Source organism: Aulonocara stuartgranti (assembly GCF_965226115.1).
Source record: "Aulonocara stuartgranti genome assembly, chromosome: 4".
In the NCBI taxonomy this organism is placed as follows: domain Eukaryota; kingdom Metazoa; phylum Chordata; class Actinopteri; order Cichliformes; family Cichlidae; genus Aulonocara; species Aulonocara stuartgranti.
Window position 1 is genome coordinate 19790215 of NC_138942.1, and position 9915 is coordinate 19800129.

At 37.9% G+C, this 9915-nt stretch overlaps 1 long non-coding RNA gene across 1 annotated transcript; it reads right to left on the minus strand.

The window, feature by feature from the left end:
• Positions 1-8829: 8829 nt before the first annotated feature.
• On the minus strand, positions 8830-9241 carry LOC309705093. Its single transcript, XR_014276502.1, has 2 exons — positions 9178-9241; positions 8830-9092 (listed from the first exon to the last, which is right to left on the minus strand). It is a non-coding gene; the product is annotated as an uncharacterized lncRNA (long non-coding RNA).
• Between the last annotated feature and the right edge of the window lie 674 nt (positions 9242-9915).

Consider the following 9915-nt stretch of genomic DNA (forward strand, 5'->3'; position numbering starts at 1 on the left):
TTCAGATTATTCTCAGCTAAAGTTTCAAGTAATCCCAATAAGTCAAAGCTTCAGGCTGTAATCAAAAATGCTCTGTTTCCAACAGATTTTTTTTTTTTAGCTCTGTCACTTTTTGTTACAGTAACTGGAGGGACTCAAACGCAGGACAGGTTTATTCACGAACACAAGGTGAAATGTGCAACAGTGGCAAAGTGCTATATACAAGGGTGCGGGGATCAGGGCTCCAGAGAATCCACAGGGAAAAGCAGGGGAACACTCTCACTCCTCTTCAGTCTCTCTTGGTGTCTCACCAGTCTTTCACTCCTCTCTCGCACCAGAGTCTCTGTAGGGAACAAAGGTAGGTCCAGGGTATGTGTACACAGGGAAACAATGTGTTAACACAAGAAGCAAAACTACGGGAACTACACTGTACTTAAAGGTTTTGTATAGCTGCTCCTCTGTTGTCTGTTATTGTTTGATCAAGCACAGGAATAAAGATACTTGATCTCAAGGTACTGTCTGCTGCTAGAGTCTTCTTCAGTCATGATGAAATGACATTGAATTGCCATAGGTAGCAGAGTTTAAACCTGTGTTCATCTACCCAGCCGAAAGCTCCTCCTGGTCTCTCTGTTATCCAGTGTAGTCTGTCAGAATATAACCAGATACAACACATGATATTTTCACTCTCTCTCCTGGTCATTTCAGAACAGAGGAAGACTGCCCCAGTTTAATCTCACTCGTAACCCTAACCCAAAAAGGACAAAAGGATAAAGTAGTGATTGTCACTCACCACGTTTGTCTTCAGTATTTTAAAAAATACATCATTTTCATGCCATGGAAACAAACAATAAATAATAAACTTGACAAAATAATATGTGCCATATTTTACAGCAGTTTAAATCAAAATATTTGCATGGTTCAAAACACAGTTTCCAAGATGCAATGTGACAAATATTGGTGATGATGTGTTTATGAAGGCGCAAAAGATTGCATAGAGCTCTCTCTACAGGAACAATTTTATATTTAAAACACAGTCTCTAAGTAATTTAGCATATGATGGAAAATTTGTGCTCTTCAGTGAAGATAATTACACCCTAATTTTTTTGTAAGAATAGAGTTTGGAATTTTTTACATTTTTGTTTTACTTTATTTGCAGTGAAGGAATGATTACAACTGAATGGACCATTATATATGAGTGGATGTAGTAAGTTGTGTAGGATTTTGTACAGCTGCTCAGCCACTTCTGTCACTGTGAGTCTCGAGCACAATAATAAACAGCAGAATCTTCAGTCTTCAGGCTGTTCATCTGCAGATACAGCTGCTCTCTGCTGTTGTCTCTGGAGACAGTAAATCTGCCTTGGACTGACTGTGAATAGTAATTAGTGCTACTGCTAGTATCAGCAGCAATCCACTCCAGTCCTTTTCCAGGAGCCTGTCTGATCCAGTGCATCCAGTGGCTGCTGAGTGTGAATCCAGATGTTGTACAGGTCAATCTGTGAGACTGACCAGGTTGTTTAACTGCTGGTTCAGATTCTGTCAGAGTCTGACCATTAACACCTGCCCCAGTAAAGAGAAAATTAATAACAAATGCACAACTTAAAAAGGATGGCCCAAAATATAATTTTAGATTATCATCAACCAAGCTTTTCACCTGCCAAGCAGAGAGTTATAAGCAGCAGTCCTGTCCTACAGTCCATCATGTCAGGCTGTGAGTCCACTGTTCTCTGTCATCATCTCTGCAGTCAGACATAAAGAGATAGAAGCTGTCAGTGCTTTGCATTGACTCCACCTCCACCTCTTTTCTCTAATCTCACTGACAACGTGATCTAGGTTAGGGAAAGGTGGGCATGAAAATCGATAAGGATGAGCTGTGTGCTAAGAATCGCAACAACCTCACATTACTCTCCTTGACAGTCTGGTTGTGCCCACCGTGTTAAAGCTACTAATCACAGTAGATGGAGTACAAAATGATTTTTTACTTTCTTACAACATGTTTGTTTTATGCTAGTCATATAAATGAGAACAGCTGGTTATCACTCAAGAAAGAACATTTACTGCCAGATTTACTGAAGCACAAAGCCTTCTTTAACACTAAAAAGCTTCTGGATGTACTAAAGAGATATGGTGCCAATTTTGTGACTACTACTGCTCGTCCAACACATTTCATTGCAATGCTGACCCTGTGCTAACTTACATATGACAACTAAAGCTGAAGTAACAACAACGACTTTATTTTGAGCTTGCTTTCCTTTCCCTAACTGCTATGAATCGTTAATATTTTATCCTCATTTTATAATAAAATAATAAATATGGATAAATAAAAACTCTTTTCATCTGCAGAGGAAAGACAGAAGTTATAAGATCACATTGTTACTTGATATTAGTACATGCTGAGGTTTTCGTGCAGCAGTTTGTGTTCAGTGTTGGACACAGAAGTAAACAACAGGTGTACTGTCTGCCGGAGTCTTCTTCAATCGTGATTACACAACTTTGAAAAGAACTGCCATAGGTAGCACAGTTTCTTCCCGTATTCATCCACCCAATCCACTCCAGAGCTCCCCCTGGTCTCTGTCGTATCCAGCCAGTATTGTAACCTGTCAGTCTATAACCAGATAGGCTACATGACATCTTCACTCTCTCTCCAGGTCTTTTCACCTCAGAGGGATCCTGCTCCAGTTTGATCTCACTCCAAACTCCTGTAAAAAAGAAAGGAGATAAAAAAAAATATATAGTCGTCTTCTGTGTTTTAAAGTATAATTTTCCATGGTATAATTTTCTTACCATGGAAACAATGAATAAAGAGTAACTCCTTGAACTTACTGATATAGTTATCGGTTATAGTTTGCTTTTACTCTAATATCTAATAATCTGTAGTGTTTTATATACAGTTCTAAAACAACTGTATTTAAAATAAGTAATTTTCTAGCACTGTATAAAGTTAACTTTATCTTCAACTTCACACTATTTTTTTAAGCATTAAGAGTATATCACTCTAAACTGAACACATCACTTGATTCAGGATTTGTTGGTCTCCAAACTGTTTTAAGGGTCAGCTGTCAGTAGAGATTAATTTATATGTGGTGTAAAGTTGTTCTGTTATATTGCAGGTGGGGAGCCAAACTGTAATCTCAGAGTTAGGAAAAATGCCAGCTTTCCTCCAGAATCAGCAGTAAATTTTCCTGTGTACCCCTTAGTGAAGATAATTGTAGAGTGTCACAGCTTAAACTTCTTATAAGATAGAAAATGGTGTGTGATTTTTTTTTTCAAAATGTATGTTGTTCTTTATTGGGTGTGAATAAGTTCTCTAAATGGTACACATTAGGTGAGAGAGTATAATAAAGCCTGAAGGATTTTGTACAGCTGCTTAACCAACTCCTATCACTGTGACTCTCGGGCACAATAATAAACAGCAGAATCTTCAGTCTTCAGGCTGTTCATCTGCAGATACAGCTGCTCTCTACTGTTGTCTCTGGAGACAGTAAACCGGCCTTGTACTGACTGAGAGTAGTATTTGCCACTACCAAGTGCCTCAGTTGCAATCCACTCCAGTCCTTTTCCAGGAGCCTGTCTGATCCAGGCCATCCAGTAGCTACTGAATGAGATTCCAGATGTTGTACAGGTCAATCTGTGAGACTGGCCAGGTTGTTTTACTGCTGGTTCAGATTCTGTCAGAGTCTGACCATTAACACCTATAAAAATAATGAAAAAATGAATAACTTGCACAACTTTAAAGCATGAACCAAAATATTTAGGCCATCAAAAAAACAAAAAAAACAATAACTCTTAACCTGCCAAGCAGAGAGTTAAAAACAGCAGTCCTGTCCTGCAGTCCATCATGTTGAGATGAGTCCACTGTTCTCTGTCATCATCCCTGCAGTCAGATATGAAGATGAAGACGCTCTCTGTGTTTTTGCATGAACTCCTCCTCTCAGAGATTTGCAACCGGACTGTGAATAACATTCAGACACTATGAGGTAAGTGTTAATAATGAAAGAGTGAAAAACAATGTAGGCTAGTTTAAATTAGTTTTATTTGAAACAACATTTTTGGGTTTAACAAAATGTTTGGTTGATATATCAGAGAGAAACAGAATGTTGTGATTTTGTGATTAGCAAAATTTACTTTATATTGGAATACAAGGGTATAACAGAAGTGTATATGCTTCATTTTAATAATTTATTGAGAATATGTGATATGCTCAGTAATATATTGATCTTTTTTTTGCTTCACAACATGCAAAAACCATACATCACACTATGTAAAGATCTTATATTGGATTTACCCATGTACTTTTCATTTTCATTTTGTCAAAGCAGTCCATACCTTTAACCTCCTAAGACCCGAACTCTTCCACGGCGTGCATTTTTAATTTTTCTTTGATATTTGGGCATATTGGGGCCTGATGAATGTAAAAACAAAGAATTACCAGATTTTTTTTTTTTACCTTATTTTTGTTTTTAAGAAAAATAAGAGCCACAAATGAGGGTATTCGTCTAAAATTTTGATAGAACAGTAGCAGTATAATGTCCTCGTAAGTGGATATCAGGCCCTTGTAGAGCAAAATTTAGTATTTTGGTCTAAATAACCCAAAATGTGATGTCCACATATGTGGACGCCAGGTCCTAGGAGGTTAAATATAGTTTAAAAATGGCTTTACTAGTTATTGCGAACATTTGTTTGCAGTTGTTGCTGCTAAGGGCGGCCCAACCAGTTATCAGGTTAAAGAGCCATGTAAGTTTTTTGCCCTTCATCATAAACACCTTCACAAAAATGCAAAAAATGGGAAATCAGGAAGGGGGCAAACACTTTTTCACACCACTGTATATGCTTTTGTGTCTTTTCTTCATGTGCTTGTGTGCTGTATTCTTTGTGGATACACCACAAGGATGAACTTTTATGTGTTACAATATTGTTCCCTCTATTTAGGGAATTCAGATTAGTTTCATGTTTGAAGGGCTGCAGTGATATGAAGTAAAATGTCCCTCAACTGCATCAGATAACACTTTGTTTTGAAAATGTAAGAAGTAGAAAGTAGATATTTCTTTCTTAATTTAGGGAGTAAAATTAAAATCAGTCAAAAATAAATAAATAAATAAATAAATAAATAAATACAACTATACCTGAAAATGTCCTGATCACCTCATGCGTGTATTCAAGTCCTCTGTCTCCCTTTGTTCGTTGTTGTGTCGTCTGTGTCGTCTTTGGACTTTTTGTTTTTATTTAGTAAGCTGTGTTTGGAATAATTCTCAAAGTATGCACACGAGTTCAACGACAATAAGCAGTTTTAAATATTTAACGTGGCAGCGAGAAATTTAAAGCCTGTTAAAGGAAAAGTGCTTTGAGTTATTTCATCGATCTATCTGCCGGTTTAGCATTAAATATAATATATGTAAGAATCAGGTACCAACTTTAAAAGCAACAGGCCAATATATTTTACATAGACAACGAGAAAATCTTACAAATCATCAAAGCCCATCTCTTTAATAGATGTACATGAAGGTAATGACTCTTGCAAAAGCAAAGAGGTTGTTCCAAAAAATGTAAATATGAAAACAATAATTTAATTATTATAATGAAATAATAATTTCATTATTGTTTTCTTAACAGGGTTTTAAAACATATGTCTGAGGTCCACTCGAGGATTATGTTCAGCTGCTTCACTGATTCCAGTCACTGTGAGTGTCGAGCACAATAATAAACAGCAGAATCTTCAGTCTTCAGGCTGTTCATCTGCAGATACAGCTGCTCTCTGCTGTTGTCTCTGGAGGCAGTAAACCTGCCTTGTACTGACTGAGAGTAGTAGTTGCTGCCACCATTAGTATCAGTTGCAATCCACTCCAGTCCTTTCCCAGGAGCCTGTCTGATCCAGGCCATCCAGTTGCTACTAAATGAAAGTCCAGAGGTGGTACAGGTGAGTCTGTGAGACTCTCCAGGTTTTTTAACAACTGGTTCAGATTGTGTCAGAGTCTGGGCATGGACTGTTAAATAACAACCAAATCATAGTCAGTTTCTTTCATTTTGCAGCATTTTATTGATAATTAAAGGTCATTTAGCTTTACCTCCACAGCAGATAGTTAAAAGCAGCAATACTCTCGTGTAGTCCATCATGTTAAACTGTGTGACATCTGCTCTCTCTGTCATGCTCCTTGCAGTCAGATAAGTAGAGGCTGAAGATAAATTTTGCATTGACTCCTCCTCACATTGTACTATCAGACTGGTTCCGCATGAACTCTTTTCATGGTGAAACTAGAATGAATGCTCGGTGTAAGCAAATGTCTTAAAATGTTTTCAGAACCTTAAAAATTAGCAACATTTTTAATGTCTCTTCAACAACAATTATAGCACTGAATATATAATCTGACTAAGTGAAATATTTTGCTTTGTCCCATACTGAGCTTTGACACTGTGTTGAAAAGACAAAAAGTTTAATATTTAGAAATTTGAGGTAATTTTCTTCTGAGTGCACCTAGTATCTCTGTTGTTGCAATATTATAACACACTTTGCAAAACTATTAGCACAGCTATTACACATAACAGAACCTGTTTTCTTCTTCTTTTTCTCCCTTTTTTCCCCCACCTGTCCCGTTTGGTTCTTTAGCCGTCAAAATTGTTGTCTGAAGGCCAACAAAGATACCCAACATTACCAAGTGGATCTTCATTGCTTTGCCGTATTGGTCCACTGGATCACCTGTTGAGATAAAAAAAAAAGAGAAAACAAGCAAAAAAAGAGAGCAGCATAATAAACACAACATCATAGCTAAGTATAAATAACAGTAAATACTAAATATTGAATGTTGTTGTGCAGCACGCAGGACTGACAGCGCACAATGTGCTTTGAGGTAGCAGCCAAGAAAGGTGTAGTTTGTGTCTGTGAACACCCATGTAACACCTGTGTGCACACCTGTGTGGATCAGTGCACTTATATTCAAAAGGTTTCTCCATATAACAATCTGCTAGAGAGTGTGGGGAGCCATAGCCCCCCGTCCCCCCAGGGCATGAATTAGGCATGGAGGAGATCCAGGCTCCAGATATCCAGAGTTCCCAGAGTGCGAGAGCCCAAGGAGGACCGAGCAGCAGGTCCAGAGCCCGGAGGCTCCTGGGCCCCCTACTCCCCGGAGGAGGCCCGACCGAGCTACGGACGCCCGGCCCCTCCAAGCAGCCACTGGGAGTGAGCCGGTACATACCTGAGCGCCCAGCCCCAGACACCAAGAACTACCAATGCACTGACGCCTGAGGGCATCAGCCACCGGCAGGGAGAGTGGTGAGGGGTGACAGGCCTCCATACTTTGGAGAGCCTGAGATGAACCTGTTTTCTTCTGAATACTCATCCATCAGTTACTCATCGAATCTAACTGATCTCTATTACAAACTACTTTGCCTTGTATACGGATCAAATCAAATCCATTTTTTAAAAGTTAGTTTGTAATGTGTTCCATCTGGATATTTGAATGGTGGTTTGTATGTAATATAAAAAGAAAAATCAACCTTTATCGAAACTTGTTTGCACTTCTAACACTGGTGCAGTGTTTTGCTGGCTTTTGTGGTCACTGTGTAGTGTTTTTCAAAAGTAGCCTATGTTTACACAGATAGTGCCCTTGTGTAAAAAGTAGTCGTGGTAATTTATATTGTTTTGTGAATTTTCATACATACATAATAAATGGGCTTATCAGGACAACATATCAGGACAAGGAAGAGTAAAAGGGAATAGTTTTTGCATGAATTACTTGCAAAAACGTTATTACTGTGTCTCATCGAGCAGAGTAATAAACTGCTGTGTCCTTAGTCTTCAAACTCTTAATTATAGATACACTTTACTACGGGAGTCATCTCTGGAGATGGTAAATCTACCCAGGATTGACTGGGAGTGAGAGATAGGAGAACTGTAAGTGCTGATATAAGCAATCCACTCCAGTCCTTTTTCAGGAGCCTGTCTGATCTAGTTCATTTTGTAGCTGCTTAATGTAAACCCAGAGCCTTTTAATCACTGCTTCAGATTCTCTGAATCTGATGATCAAGACCTTGCAAGACATTGACAATCAAGATCAGGGAAAATCCTGACCAGACCTGCAAACAGCTAAAAGCAGCAGTCCTGTCTTGTAATCCATCATACAATATGGCACCCAAAGTTGTCTGTTATCTGTCATTAGGTAGCAATTGGAGCTGCCTCTGGTTTGTATGGACACCTCACAGGAAGAAGATAAGGAAAGGAAAAAATATCACCTTTTCCTCAGTGTATCAAGAGTCATCAACACTGTGGCATATCACAGTGTTCAATTGTTGCTTTATATTCCTATTAATGTGAGCTGCAGACAGTGACTAATTAAGTCTCTTTCAGAAATGCTACACTTGGGTCTAAATGATTTAAAGCTCTGCTTTGAAAAAAACTTTTCCTTCAAATCATTATTGGCTCTTCCTCTGGTGGGCTCATATATAAGTGTATATATATATTCTTATATGTACATATCTATTCCTTGAACCTAAAACTATGAAAAAATAAATAAATAAAAAGGAGCAAAAATCATTGTAAGACCTGTGCAATGATTTGTTGGTTTGATGCAAGTTTTAGCTGTCACTTTGTTGCTTTTTGCAAAAGTAGTTTATGTTCTCCATGATAGTACCTAAATAATCACAAATAAATAAGTAATCATTGTAGTTTAGCCTGTTTTGAGAATTTTCATCCACAGGTAAATGAATAAATTCATCAATCTCAGGGCAACCACTATGAGACTACTGTGTGTTACTAGGGGTATTGGTGAATCTGGGAAGTAGTTTTTGTATGACTCTCCTATTACTGGCTGTCACTGTGTCACACCGGGCACAGTGATAAACTGCTGTGTCCTCAGTTTTCAAACTGTTCATTTGTAGAAAAAGTTTACTGCTGGAGTCATCTCTGGAAATGATGAATCTACCCTGGACTGACTGGGAGTAATAGATATGAGAACTGCCTGTGTGTATAAAAGCGATCCACTCCAGTCCTTTTCCAGGAGCCTGTCTGACCCAAACCATCCTGTAGCTGCTGAATGTGAATCCAGAGGCTGTACAGGTCAGTCTGTGGGATTCTCCAGGCCTTTTAATCACTGGCTCAGATTCTCTCAGAGTCTGACCATCAACACCTGTCAAGACATTAGAAAAAAATCAAATGACTTATTCTTCAAAATTTCATGTCAATGTCAATTTAAGCTCAGAGAAAAACCTTGCCTGCCCAGCAAACAGCTAAAAGCAGCAGTCCTGCCTTGCAATCCATCATAATGCTATAGAAGTGCACAAAGGTGTCTGTTATTCTCTCCAAAGAGGGTTAAGTAGTAGTGGAAGATGCTTTGCATTGACTCCACCTCACAGGAAAGTGATAACTGAAGGAAATGTTTTAACTGTTTTCACAGTTTTTCAAATGATAGCAAGTCTGTGCTATGAATACGCCTTTTGTCTGAAGAATTAATCTCTCCTCCAAACCTCTGCATATTAAATAAAAATGATGACAATATCACTTTTTTAATAATGCATGTTTGCCATAACAATTACAGGTTTTTACACAGATTTGATATTATTTTTGCTTTCTCTCATAGCATTCATGTTACAGTCTTCACTATACCAGGGTACTCATTCAGCAGTAACAATAATAAGCTAATTAATATTATAGTGTCTTTGAAAACATAGTTTAAGTTCAATTTTAGATTTGTCTCAGCTTTGGATCAGCCAGAAAGCCCTAAAGCATAGAAGTACTAAAGGTCATATTATGATTAACAATTTCAGTTTGATGCCAGACCCAGATTTAAAAATGATGAAAAGTGTACAAAAAGTACTTTGTATGCATTTCATTCATTACTATATTCATCACTATACAGTGGTGTGTAAAAAAATGTTTGCCTCTATCTGATTACCTATTTTTTTGTATGTTTTTCACACTTAAATTTCAATATTAGACAGAGATAGCACAAG